Source organism: Oncorhynchus masou, chromosome 1, assembly GCF_036934945.1.
Source record: "Oncorhynchus masou masou isolate Uvic2021 chromosome 1, UVic_Omas_1.1, whole genome shotgun sequence".
Classification (NCBI taxonomy): domain Eukaryota; kingdom Metazoa; phylum Chordata; class Actinopteri; order Salmoniformes; family Salmonidae; genus Oncorhynchus; species Oncorhynchus masou.
In genome coordinates, this window is record NC_088212.1 from 7,009,090 (window position 1) to 7,022,206 (window position 13,117).

The following is a 13,117-nucleotide window of genomic DNA, read 5'->3' on the forward strand; positions in this document are numbered from 1 at the left end:
AGAGGGGCAGAGCGTACCCTTTAAACGTGCCCAGAGGGGCAGAGCATACCCTTTAAATGTGCCCAGAGGGGCAGAGCGTACCATTTAAACGTGCCCAGAGGGGCAGAGCGTACCCTTTAAACGTGCCCAGTGGGGCAGAGCGTACCCTTTAAACGTGCCCAGAGGGGCGGAGCGTGTGCCCAGAGGGGCGGAGCGTACCCTTTAAACGTGCCCAGAGGGGCGGAGCGTACCCTTTAAACGTGCCCAGAGGGGCGGAGCGTACCCTTTAAAGAAAAACATAATGTGTCGTCATAAACACAACAAAAGAAAAATGTCATAAAGAGACGATTGGTCTATAGAGCTTGCATTTCAATTAAACCTATTTATTCAACAAGGCAAGTCAGTTAAGAACAAAAATCACGGCCTACCTCGGCCAAACCCGAACGACGCTGGGCCAATTGTGCGCTGTCCTCCTGGACTGGTTATGACTGCAGTGACGCTTCTTGCAGACTGCTGCGCTACGCGGGAGCCCAATTTTAAAAGGGAGACTCGGTGACAATGAACAGTGATGAAACTACAGACGTAGTAGAAGATCAAGTCAAGTGTAGACCTTACCTCGGTGAGTGCAGTTATAGGCGTGCCATACAGATGGCGTGTGATCGTTGCGTGACAACAAACGTAGTCGTTCCACGGTTTATATCCATATCGCTGAGCGTACCTTTAATAATGGTTAAATAATAATAATTGAATACAATGCAACACGCTCTTAGCTCAGACCACACCTACAACACACAATAACCACACCCACAACACACTGTTTGGTATGCTTTGTAATTTTAATTCCCGTAATTTCATTTGTTTTTAAATGCAGACACATTTTTTAAATCTTTTTTTTCCACAAAAACATTTCAACTTAAAACTTTACGGTACAATTATTATGCAAGTCAGAAGAGCTTTAGTCTTAGCTGAAGCTCAGGCTTGGAGGAGGGACTGATTTATCAAACGGGTTAAACAGTGAAGCAGTATAAAGACGACATCGAGCAGTAGACAGCTAGCAATACCTAGTGGACAAAGCTCTGTCTGCACCCTCAGTAGAGACAGCTAGCGCAACCTAGTGGACGAAGTGAGGACTGGAACCGTTTCATCCTCGGGAGCAGCAGCAGTGCTAGCCTGGAAATCCATCCTGAATTCAGCTCCCTTTATTACAGCAGTGAAACCATTCTAAAAACGTAGCGTGATTCAGTCTGGCTTTCTGGACTGAAGCAACAGCGCCACCCTGTGGGGAGACAATACCGTTACACCCATCCACCCTGAGAAGAACAGTGTCTCTACAGAGAGAGAGAGAGAGAGACAGCGGTGCAGTCACAACAAGCAGCTTGATCTAATATTAACGTTCAGAAAATAAACCCTTTGTCACATTCTGTTCCGTTCCCGCAGAACACCTGAGAGGGGGTTGGCTGTCTGCTATCACACGTCGGCATGGTAACAACACAGGAGGCTGCTGAGTGGAGGACGGCTCATAATAATGTCTGGAACGGAGCGAATGGAACGGCATCAAACACCATGGAAACCATGTCTGTTTGATACCATTCCGCTGATTTCGCTCCATTCATTACCACGAGCCCCGTCCTCCCCAATTAAGGTGCCACCTGTGAGTAACAAACTGTCCCCAACTCCCAATTGGCAACTACATCAGCCATTGGTTATTGTTTTGATCGATGATCGGTAGCTAATATTGATTGATCAAAATGTGGTCCCTCTCTACCTTTGAGCGGTGCATCACAGCCTATCAGGACTGAGAATGCATGAAAATAAGAATGACCAAGTGTGTCCCAAAAGGGTCTCAATCTATGGAAGCAGATTAATGCCAAACATGTTGGCAGGAATAAGCCTTCATAGCCCACAGGGCAACTCAGTGTTTGTCAAAGGAACATGAGCCACTAGATAATCTCCCACAGACCTATTTTGAGAAGAGCTGATTTGAGACCAGCCCTTAAGTGTTACCAGTCTAAGCTCTGTACTTAGTGATACTGATTTCAGGCCTGCTGTTAACTTATGGGCCAGACATGGATGGTAAAAAAAACAGTGTAATACATATAGGTTTTCTGTTTCCATTTCCTACTTTTCAAACAAGTGACCCCAGTCTGGCCGCTCATTAAAGCGGTATAGGGAAACAAAATTACAAAGTGTTTTTTATCTAAAATAAAAATGGTAATTTAAAAGTCTGCATCTATATCGGCAAACTGACACGCCATCTAACGTAAGGCGAGGAGAGCGCACTGGGTTAGAGTCGAACCGTGGTCAATCGCGTTGGAAAGGAGGAGATTGTTTTTCCTGTGTCGTCACGTCCACTTCCTGGTTAAGGGCTCGGTTTAAAATAACAAAGGTTAAGACAATAGGATTCTAATATCCCATAAATCTTTGCATAAATACGGAACAAGTCTAAACAATGGGACGAGCAATGTGAGTCAAAATGACAAAGTGACTGTTCGCAGTAGCTCATAGAAAGTTTTCCAACCAAAGTGAGAAAAAAACCCACAATCGTAGTGAATTTCCCGCTAACTACACAGCCAACACATAGGATAACTGTTTTACAGTTATTATATTCATAAAAAATAAAATAAAATTATCTAGTCATTTTATTACTTGATTTTCACGACCGCTAATCCTGTAGAATCAGCAACGGTGCTGGTCAAATGACAATATTTATTTTGTAACGTTTCGCATTGAAAATAATTAAATTGTCTTAACCTTTGTTACCTAGGTTACAGGCGATAGCGTCATAGCCTGAGACCCATTGCCAGCGATCTCCCATTGGTTCCCAGCGCATTCCGCCACCCTCACGGTGTATGGAGTGCTTCACTCAGATGGTAGAAAAATATAGTCTATTTGTTCTCTTCATTGTTACGTCGCAGCCAGACATGTTAACACAGCAGTGTGGAGGCTCTCAGGATAACGAGCACGACAAGAGAAGAACAAAAAACCATGAGGGCAATGAGACGTCATCAACTCTCGTCTAGACAGGTTATTTTTTGTCTTTACTTGCACTTGATAATTCATGGTTAATAATAATAATTAATTATTATAGTTGTCTTTTCATTGGCATTATTTGGCAACACTTTTTGTATATATATATATTTTTTTAGGTACTTTACAATATGGTTAAGATGTAAATTCCACTTAGAAATGACTGTATCAATCACACAGTAAAACACTACTTTACAAGGCAAATGGCCACTTCAGAATAGATGTTTTCATGAGAAATAACGCAGCACAACGAAAGACAAATACAAAATAAAATAACAGCGACTCCTCACATTGGGGGGGGGGGTTGTTCAGATTTGAAAAACAAAGCCACACTTTCATTGATTTGTTCATTTACAAGTCAGGTGACTCTGATAAAAATGCTGGTGATGGCCAATACAACTGCAACCTCAATATAAACCCGAGGTGGACAGAGACTTGCCACAAAACCTGTTTTAACATGGGCAGAGACATTGATATGTCCCCATGCATCCAACTCTATGCCTCCATGTCTTGTATAACCTACAGGTGCCTTCATATTAGCCCCTGATATCAGACCTATCACCCCCCCCCCCCTCAATGTCACTCCAGATATCAGACCTATTCCCCCTCAATGTCACTCCAGATCTCAGACCTATTCCCCCTCAATGTCACTCCAGATCTCAGACCTATTCCCCCTCAATGTCACTCCAGATCTCAGACCTATTCCCCCTCAATGTCACTCCAGATCTCAGACCTATTCCCCCTCAATGTCACTCCAGATATCAGACCTATTCCCCCTCAATGTCACTCCTCTCAGACCTATTCCCCCTCAATGTCACTCCTGATATCAGACCTATTCCCCCCCCCTCAATGTCACTCCAGATCTCAGACCTATTCCCCCTCAATGACCCAGATCTCAGACCTATTCCCCCTCAATGTCACTCCAGATCTCAGACCTATTCCCCCTCAATGTCACTCCTGATCTCAGACCTATTCCCCCTCAATGTCACTCCAGATATCAGACCTATTCCCCCTCAATGTCACTCCAGATCTCAGACCTATTCCCCCTCAATGTCACTCCTGATCTCAGACCTATTCCCCCTCAATGTCCTCCTGATCTCAGACCTATTCCCCCTCAATGTCACTCCAGATCTCAGACCTATTCCCCCTCAATGTCACTCCTGATATCAGACCTATTCCCCTTCAATGTCACTCCAGATATCAGACCTATTCCCCCTCAATGTCACTCCTGATCTCAGACCTATTCCCCCTCAATGTCACTCCTGATATCAGACCTATTCCCCCTCAATGTCACTCCTGATCTCAGACCTATTCCCCCTCAATGTCACTCCCTGATCTCAGACCTATTCCCCCTCAATGTCACTCCTGATATCAGACCTATTCCCCTTCAATGTCACTCAGATATCAGACCTATTCCCCCTCAATGTCACTCCTGATCTCAGACCTATTCCCCCTCAATGTCACTCTGATATCAGACCTATTCCCCCTCAATGTCACTCCAGATCTCAGACCTATTCCCCCTCAATGTCACTGGATATCAGACCTATTCCCCCTCAATGTCACTCCAGATCTCAGACCTATTCCCCCTCAATGTCACTCCTGATATCAGACCTATTCCCCCTCAATGTCACTCCAGATATCAGACCTATTCCCCCTCAATGTCACTGACCTATTCCCCCTCAATGTCACTCCAGATATCAGACCTATTCCCCCTCAATGTCACTCCTGATCTCAGACCTACCCCTCAATGTCACTGATATCAGACCTATTCCCCCTCAATGTCACTCCTGATATCAGACCTATTCCCCCTCAATGTCACTCCAGATCTCAGACCTATTCCCCCTCAATGTCACTCCTGATATCAGACCTATTCCCCCTCAATGTCACTCCAGATATCAGACCTATTCCCCTTCAATGTCACTCCAGATATCAGACCTATTCCCCCTCAATGTCACTCCAGATCTCAGACCTATTCCCCCTCAATGTCACTCCTGATATCAGACCTATTCCCCCTCAATGTCACATATCAGACCTATTCCCCCTCAATGACAGATCTAAGACCTATTCCCCCTCAATGTCACTCCAGATCTCAGACCTATTCCCCCTCAATGTCACTCCAGATCTCAGACCTATTCCCCCTCAATGTCACTCCTGATCTCAGACCTATTCCCCCTCAATGTCACTCCTGATCTCAGACCTATTCCCCCCCCCCTCAATGTCACTCCTGATCTCAGACCTATTCCCCCTCAATGTCACTCCAGATCTGACCTATTCCCCCTCAATGTCACTCCAGATCTCAGACCTATTCCCCCTCAATGTCACTCCAGATCTCAGACCTATTCCCCCTCAATGTCACTCCAGATCTCAGACCTATTCCCCCTCAATGTCACTCCTGATATCAGACCTATTCCCCCTCAATGTCACTCCAGATATCAGACCTATTCCCCCTCAATGTCACTCCAGATCTCAGACCTATTCCCCCTCAATGTCACTCCAGATGTCAGACCTATTCCCCCTCAATGTCACTCCAGATGTCAGACCTATTCCCCCTCAATGTCACTCCAGATCTCAGACCTATTCCCCCTCAATGTCACTCCTGATCTCAGACCTATTCCCCCTCAATGTCACTCCAGATCTCAGACCTATTCCCCCTCAATGTCACTCCAGATCTCAGACCTATTCCCCCTCAATGTCACTCCAGATCTCAGACCTATTCCCCCTCAATGTCACTCCAGATCTCACTGTTGACTCCAGATATCAGGTTTCCCCCTCAATGTGGTCACTCCTGATCTCAGACCTATTCCCCCTCAATGTCACTCCAGATCTCAGACCTATTCCCCCTCAATGTCACTCCAGATCTCAGACCTATTCCCCCTCAATGTCACTCCAGATCTCAGACCTATTCCCCCTCAATGTCACTCCTGATATCAGACCTATTCCCCCTCAATGTCACTCCAGATCTCAGACCTATTCCCCCTCAATGTCACTACTGATATCAGACCTATTCCCCCCCCTCAATGTCTATCAGACCTATTCCCCCTCAATGTCTGTTGACCTAGAGACCTATTCCCCCTCAATGTCACTCCAGATCTCAGAACTATTCCCCCTCAATGTCACTCCAGATCTCAGACCTATTCCCCCTCAATGTCACTACTGATATCAGACCTATTCCCCCCCCCAATGTCACTCCAGATATCAGACCTATTCCCCCTCAATGTCACTCCAGATTCAGACCTATTCCCCCTCAATGTCTCCAGATCTATACCCCCTCAATGTCACTGATGTCAGACCTATTCCCCCCCCTCAATGTCACTCCAGATCTCAGACCTATTGCCCCTCAATGTCAGATGTCAGACCTATTCCCCCCGCCCCCTTGTCACTCCAGATCTCAGGGATGTCAGACCTATTCCCCCCCTCAATGTCACTCCAGTGACCTTTCCCCCTCAATGTCACTCCAGATCTACCTATTCCCCCTCAATGTCACTCCTGATTCAGACCTATTCCCCCTCAATGTCACTCCAGATCTCAGACCTATTCCCCCTCAATGTCACTCCAGATCTCAGACCTATTCCCCCTCAATGGGAGACCTATTCCCCCTCAATGTCACTCCAGATGTCAGACCTGTCACTCCTGATCTCAGACCTATTCCCCCTCAATGTCACTCCAGATCTCAGACCTATTCCCCCTTGACTCCAGATCTCAGACCTATTCCCCCTCAATGTCACTACTGATATCAGACCTATTCCCCCTCAATGTCACTCCAGATCTCAGACCTATTCCCCCTCAATGTCACTCCAGATCTCAGACCTATTCCCCCTCAATGTCACTCCAGATCTCAGACCTATTCCCCCTCAATGTCACTCCAGATCTCAGACCTATTCCCCCTCAATGTCACTCCTGATATCAGTGGGGAGAGTTGACAGAGGTGGGTGGGGGACGGTGTGTGATTGGCTACTATACTGTTGACAGAGGTTGGTGGGCGACGGTGTGTGATTGGCTACTATACAGTTGACAGAGGTTGGTGGGGGGCGGTGACAGACAGGGTTGGTGGGGGACGGTGTGTGATTGGCTACTATACAGTTGACAGAGGTGGGTGGGGGACATTGACTATACAGTTGACAGAGGTGGGTGGGGGACGGTGTGTGATTGGCTACTATACTGTTGACAGAGGTTGGTGGGGGACGGTGTGTGATTGGCTACTATACTGTTGACAGAGGTATTATACAGTTGACAGTTGGTGGGGGACGGTGTGTGATTGGCTACTATACTGTTGACAGAGGTTGGTGGGGACGGTGTGTGATTGGCTACTATACTGTTGATAGAGGTTGGTGGGGGACGGTGTGTGATTGGCTACTATACAGTTGACAGAGGTTGGTGGGGACAGATTGTACTATACTGGACAGAGGTTGGTGGGGACGGTGTGTGATTGGCTATTATACAGTTGATTGGCTACTATTGGCTACTATACAGTTGACAGAGGTTGGTGGGGACGGTGTGTGATTGGCTACTATACAGTTGACAGAGGTTGGTGGAGGACGGTGTGTGATTGGCTACTATACAGTTGACAGAGGTTGGTGGGGGACGGTGTGTGATTGGCTACTATACTGTTGACAGAGGTGGGTGGGGACGGTGTGTGATTGGCTACTATACTGATGACAGATGTTGGTGGGGGACGGTGTGTGATTGGCTACTATACTGTTGACAGTTGACAGATTGGCTACTATACAGTTGACAGAGGTTGGTGGGGACGGTGTGTGATTGGCTACTATACTGTTGACAGAGGTGGGTGGGGGACGGTGTGTGATTGGCTACTATACTGTTGACAGAGGTGGGTGGGGGACGGTGTGTGATTGGCTACTATACTGTTGACAGAGGTGGGTGGGGGACGGTGGTGATTGACTATACTGTTGACAGAGGTGGGTGGGGGACGGTGTGTGATTGGCTACTATACTGTTGACAGAGGTGGGTGGGGACGGTGTGTGATTGGCTACTATACTGTTGATCCACTTCCAACACTTGTCACTTCACTGGAACGAACAGACAGGGTGTTCCGCTCTCATGCTCGGGGTGCATTCTCTGACCACGTTCTCTTGAGTACGTTCATGTGAGGACAAAGTGTGGAGAATGTAAAAATCAAACATTCAATTTGAGAAGCATTCCCCTCTTGTATATTACTTCACGCTGCTCCTCCCCTACTGTATTACCTCACGCTGCTCCTCCCCCTACTATATTACCTCTCGCTGCTCCTCCCCCTACTGTATTACCTCACGCTGAGCAGCACCCCCCCCTACTGTATTACCTCACGCTGAGCAGCACTCCCCCTACTGTATTACCTCACGCTGCTCCTCCCCCTACTGTATTACCTCATGCACTCCTCCCCCTACTGTATTACCTCACGCTGCTCCTCCCCCTACTGTATTACCTCTCGCTGCTCCTCCCCCTACTGTATTACCTCACGCTGAGCAGCACCCCCTACTGCCTCACTCCCTCCCCCTACTGTATTACCTCACGCTGCTCCTCCCCCTACTGTATTACCTCCGCTGCTCCTCCCCCTACTGTATTACCTCACGCTGCTCCTCCCCCTACTGTATTACCTCACGCTGCTCCTCCCTCTACTGTATTACCTCACTCTGCTCCTCCCCCTACTGTATTACCTCACGCTGATCAGCACTCCCCCTACTGTATTACCTCACTCTGCTCCTCCCCCTACTGTATTACCTCACACTGCTCCTCCCCCTACTGTATTACCTCACTCTGCTCCTCCCCCAACTGTATTACCTCACACTGCTCCTCCCCTACTGTATTACCTCACACTGCTCCTCCCCCCTACTGTATTACCTCACGCTGCTCCTCCCCTACTGTATTACCTCACGCTGCTCCTCCCCCTACTGTATTACCTCACGCTGCAGCACTCCCCCTACTGTCCCCCCTACTGTATTACCTCACGCTGCTCCTCCCCTACTGTATTACCTCCGCTGCTCCTCCCCTACTGTATTACCTCACGCTGCTCCTCCCCCTACTGTATTACCTCATGCTGCTCCTCCCCCTACTGTATTACAGTTCATACCTTTCAGCTACGTATGTGAATTGTAATAATGTAGCTAACCAGATAGTTTAAACAGGCAAACATGACCTAAAACTGTGGAGGGTCGGAGATGTCAACTCTTCTTGGGTAGCTAGCTAACAATTCTCTGTGGCTATCTGCCTAGCTAACAGTACTAGTTGCTAGCCTGTTAGCCCTATTGACTTATTATGGACTTGTGATCTACGGTATGTAGGCAGGTAAACACGCGAGATTAATACAGCGTCTTGTTACTGATTTATTAAGATAACATATTGTCGTCAGGCAACTTATGTGATTTGAATAGGCGACATTTCATTCGGAAGTCAAGAGTGTTATTTTCTCTCGCTTTAGCTCAAATAATGTCCGCCATCGATTTCAAGAAATATCGTTTCATTTTTTTTTTTTACGTGGATTTTGCATCATATTTTTTCTTGGATACTTTCTGTTGAAGCATCGATGTTTTGGAGAAGTGCCATCCGTCCTCCGTTTCACGTACTTTGATTTGGACTCCTGCTCCGACCCTCCAGTGCTCTGTGCACGCTAGTATGCAGAAACACCCACAGAGTCACCCTGACCGGGTACATATAATATCCCATTTATGAAGTCGAGCGAGAGATGAGAATTAGTTTAGGTAGCCTCCAGACTTGGCTCTCTCTGTGTGTGTGTGTGTGTGTGTGTGTGTGTGTGTGTGGTTGGATGGTTTCAGTATCTAGGCTGATGGGTCTGCGTGATATATTGTAATGTTGCCATGGCAGCAAGTATGACAGGTTAATTTGGCATGGTGTAACTCAGTGTTTACCAAACTCAGTCCTTTGGTTTTGCCCCAAGCACTACACAGCGGATTAAATTAACCAACTTATCATCAAGCGTTGATTATTTGAAATCAGCTGTTTAGTGCCAAAACATTCACGTGGGAGGGGGGGGCAGGACTCTGGTGTAACTCACCCTGTTAAGCTATCCTAACCAACACACACACACACCTCTTATACTATACTTGCAGCACAAGACAATGTGCAGTTTCCTAGAGAAAGGAAACAGTTTGATTATTGATTAAATTGCTGCTGCAAAATAGTCAAATTGTTTTTTTTTTAAGTGACGGTTTAGAATCCTGGAGCTGATAAAAAGATTTCCTCAGTATCTTTGGTAAAAAATAAAAAAAAAAAGAATATTCTGAAATTAGAAATGAGAAAAAAAAAAAGCCCATGTACTCAATTTAAATTTCAAATAGTGGATTAAAAACGTAGTTCAGACAGAATAACTGGTGTGCAATCTACACCTCAGGTTCTAGGGCCAGGGTGACTCAAGCATGACATCACACCTCCCACGAGGATAGTATTTACAGTACAAATGACATTTAGAAAAACATTCAAATAGGGTATTTCATCTTTAAAATAGGGTATTTCATCTTTAAAATAGGCTTTCATCTTTAAAATGTACAGGAAAACAGTTAAAATTTAGACATCATCTAACTGGGAACTGGTTTCTATGGTAACATCTAAAAAGAAAAATATATATATATGTAAATTTAAAATGAAAGCAGTCCCACCACCCCTGGGAGGATTTGAAGATTGCCGCGGCAACAAAACCCTGTGTGTTCCAACCTGTTCTTCCAGGCTATCTAGCTAGCATGTTAGGGCGGTAACTATGAAATGGTCACTACAAAGGGTCATAGGTAACTATGAAGGGGCGGGGGGGGGGGGGGGTTTGGTTTACCAGCCAAGCACACATCTTCTGTTTTAAAGCAAAGCTGCAGTACAACAAAATCCCACTCAAACATTATGTAAAACATTTCTTTTGGACATTAAGCTACTTAACCGACTACGCTGCTGCCTCCTAGCGCAGGCCGCAACTATTAACGCAATGAAATATATATTCACGTACAACTTTAGGCATTTCGCATAGATGTTGTGCAAATGATTCTGTTACGTTCAGTGTTTGTGTGTCTATCTGTGTGTGTGTCATGGTCTACTACTGAGGACTGCGTTTCGTCTTTTTACATATTTATATCACCGTGTAAAACACTACAGTGTCTTAACGTACAGTAGAGCCCTATTCACAGGGGACTGGTATTACTATAGAACGTTGGCTATGTAATTATCACCCCAGCAGGTCCGTTTTTCCAGTGGACGATTTCGAGACGGATTAGTTTTACCAAACTGCCCCTGTAATATTTTTTGCATTATTTTTATACCTCATTCACAAGTGACCGATAATGTCAAATTAATTGAGAAATTAAATCCGACCATTAAACCTCTACGTTACACTTCATGGTTCTTATTGATATGGATCCAAACTGAAGGTCATTAGGTCACTATTAGACTGTCCCTAGACATGTGAACTGAAGGTCATTAGGTCACTATTAGACTGTCCCTAGACATGTGAACTGAAGGTCAATATTAGACTTCCTAGACATGTGAACTGAAGGTCAATATTATACTGTCCCTAGACATGTGAACTGAAGGTCATTAGGTCAATATTAGACTGTCCCTAGACATGTGAACTGAAGGTCATTAGGTCACTATTAGACTGTCCCTAGACATGTGAACTGAAGGTCAATATTAGACTGTCCTAGACATGTGAACTGAAGGTCATTAGGTCAATATTAGACTGTCCCTAGACATGTGAACTGAAGGTCATTAGGTCAATATTAGACTGTCCCTAGACATGTGAACTGAAGGTCATTAGGTCAATATTAGACTGTCCCTAGACATGTGAACTGAAGGTCAATATTAGACTGTCCCTAGACATGTGAACTGAAGGTCATTAGGTCAATATTAGACTGTCCCTAGACATGTGAACTGAAGGTCAATAGGTCAATATTATACTGTCCTAGACATGTGAACTGAAGGTCAATAGGTCAATATTAGACTGTCCCTAGACATGTGAACTGAAGGTCATTAGGTCAATATTAGACTGTCCCTAATGTGAGTGATTCATTAGGTTGTTAGACTGTCCCTAGACATGGAACTGAAGGTCAATAGGTCAATAAACTGTCCCCAGACATGTGAACTGAAGGTCATTAGGTCAATATTAGACTGTCCCTGACATGTTGAAGGTGATTAAATATTAGACTGTCCCTAGACATGAACTGAAGGTCATTAGGTCAATGTTAGACTGTCCCTAGACATGTGAACTGAAGGTCATTAGGTCAATATTAGACTGTCCCTAGACATGTGAACTGAAGGTCAATATGTCAATATTAGACTGTCCCTAGACATGTGAACTGAAGGTCAATAGGTCAATATTAGACTGTCCCTAGACATGTGAACTGAAGGTCATTAGGTCAATATTAGACTGTACCTAGACATGTGAACTGAAGGTCATTAGGTCAATATTAGACTGTCCCTAGACATGTGAACTGAAGGTCATTAGGTCAATATTAGACTGTCCCTAGACATGTGAACTGAAGGTCATTAGGTCAATATTAGACTGTACCTAGACATGTGAACTGAAGGTCAATATTATACTGTCCCTAGACATGTGAACTGAAGGTCATTAGGTCAATATTAGACTGTCCCTAGACATGTGAACTGAAGGTCATTAGGTCACTATTAGACTGTCCTAGACATGTGAACTGAAGGTCATTAGGTCACTATTAGACTGTCCCTAGACATGTGAACTGAAGGTCAATATTAGACTGTCCCTAGACATGTGAACATCATTAGGTCAATATTAGACTGTCCCTAGACATAACTGTCAAAGTGTCCCTAGAATAATCATTTTATAGATGTCCCTAGACATGTGAACTGAAGGTCATTAGGTCAATATTAGACTGTCCCTAGACATGTGAACTGAAGGTCATTAAAAACTGTCCCTAGACATGTCTGAAGGTCATTAGGTCAATGTTAGACTGTCCCTAGACATGTGAACTGAAGGTCAATAGGTCAATATTAGACTGTCCCCAGACATGTGAACTGAAGGTCATTAGGTCAATATTAGACTGTCCCTAGACATGTGAACTGAAGGTCATTAGGTCAATATTAGACTGTCCCTAGACATGTGAACTGAAGGTCATTAGGTCAATGTTAGACTGTCCCTAGACATGTG

General features: G+C 45.2%; 2 long non-coding RNA genes across 11 annotated transcripts; both read right to left on the reverse strand.

Annotated features, from left to right (window-relative positions):
- Positions 1-794: 794 nt before the first annotated feature.
- Positions 795-4,089, reverse strand: LOC135511066 (uncharacterized). The gene is made up of 3 exons (XR_010451203.1): positions 3,908-4,089; positions 3,805-3,838; positions 795-3,739 (listed from the first exon to the last, which is right to left on the reverse strand). It is a non-coding gene; the product is annotated as an uncharacterized LOC135511066 (long non-coding RNA).
- A 259-nt stretch (positions 4,090-4,348) lies between these two features.
- LOC135510829 (uncharacterized) lies at positions 4,349-5,741 on the reverse strand. Of its 10 annotated transcripts, none has more exons than XR_010451185.1 (5): positions 5,275-5,741; positions 5,068-5,242; positions 4,772-5,009; positions 4,550-4,617; positions 4,349-4,383 (listed from the first exon to the last, which is right to left on the reverse strand). It is a non-coding gene; the product is annotated as an uncharacterized LOC135510829 (long non-coding RNA). The 10 variants fall into 10 exon arrangements; XR_010451173.1 differs by having other exon boundaries at positions 4,550-4,651; XR_010451197.1 differs by lacking the exon at positions 4,349-4,383 and adding an exon at positions 4,419-4,450 and having other exon boundaries at positions 4,550-4,651; positions 4,772-4,907.
- Between the last annotated feature and the right edge of the window lie 7,376 nt (positions 5,742-13,117).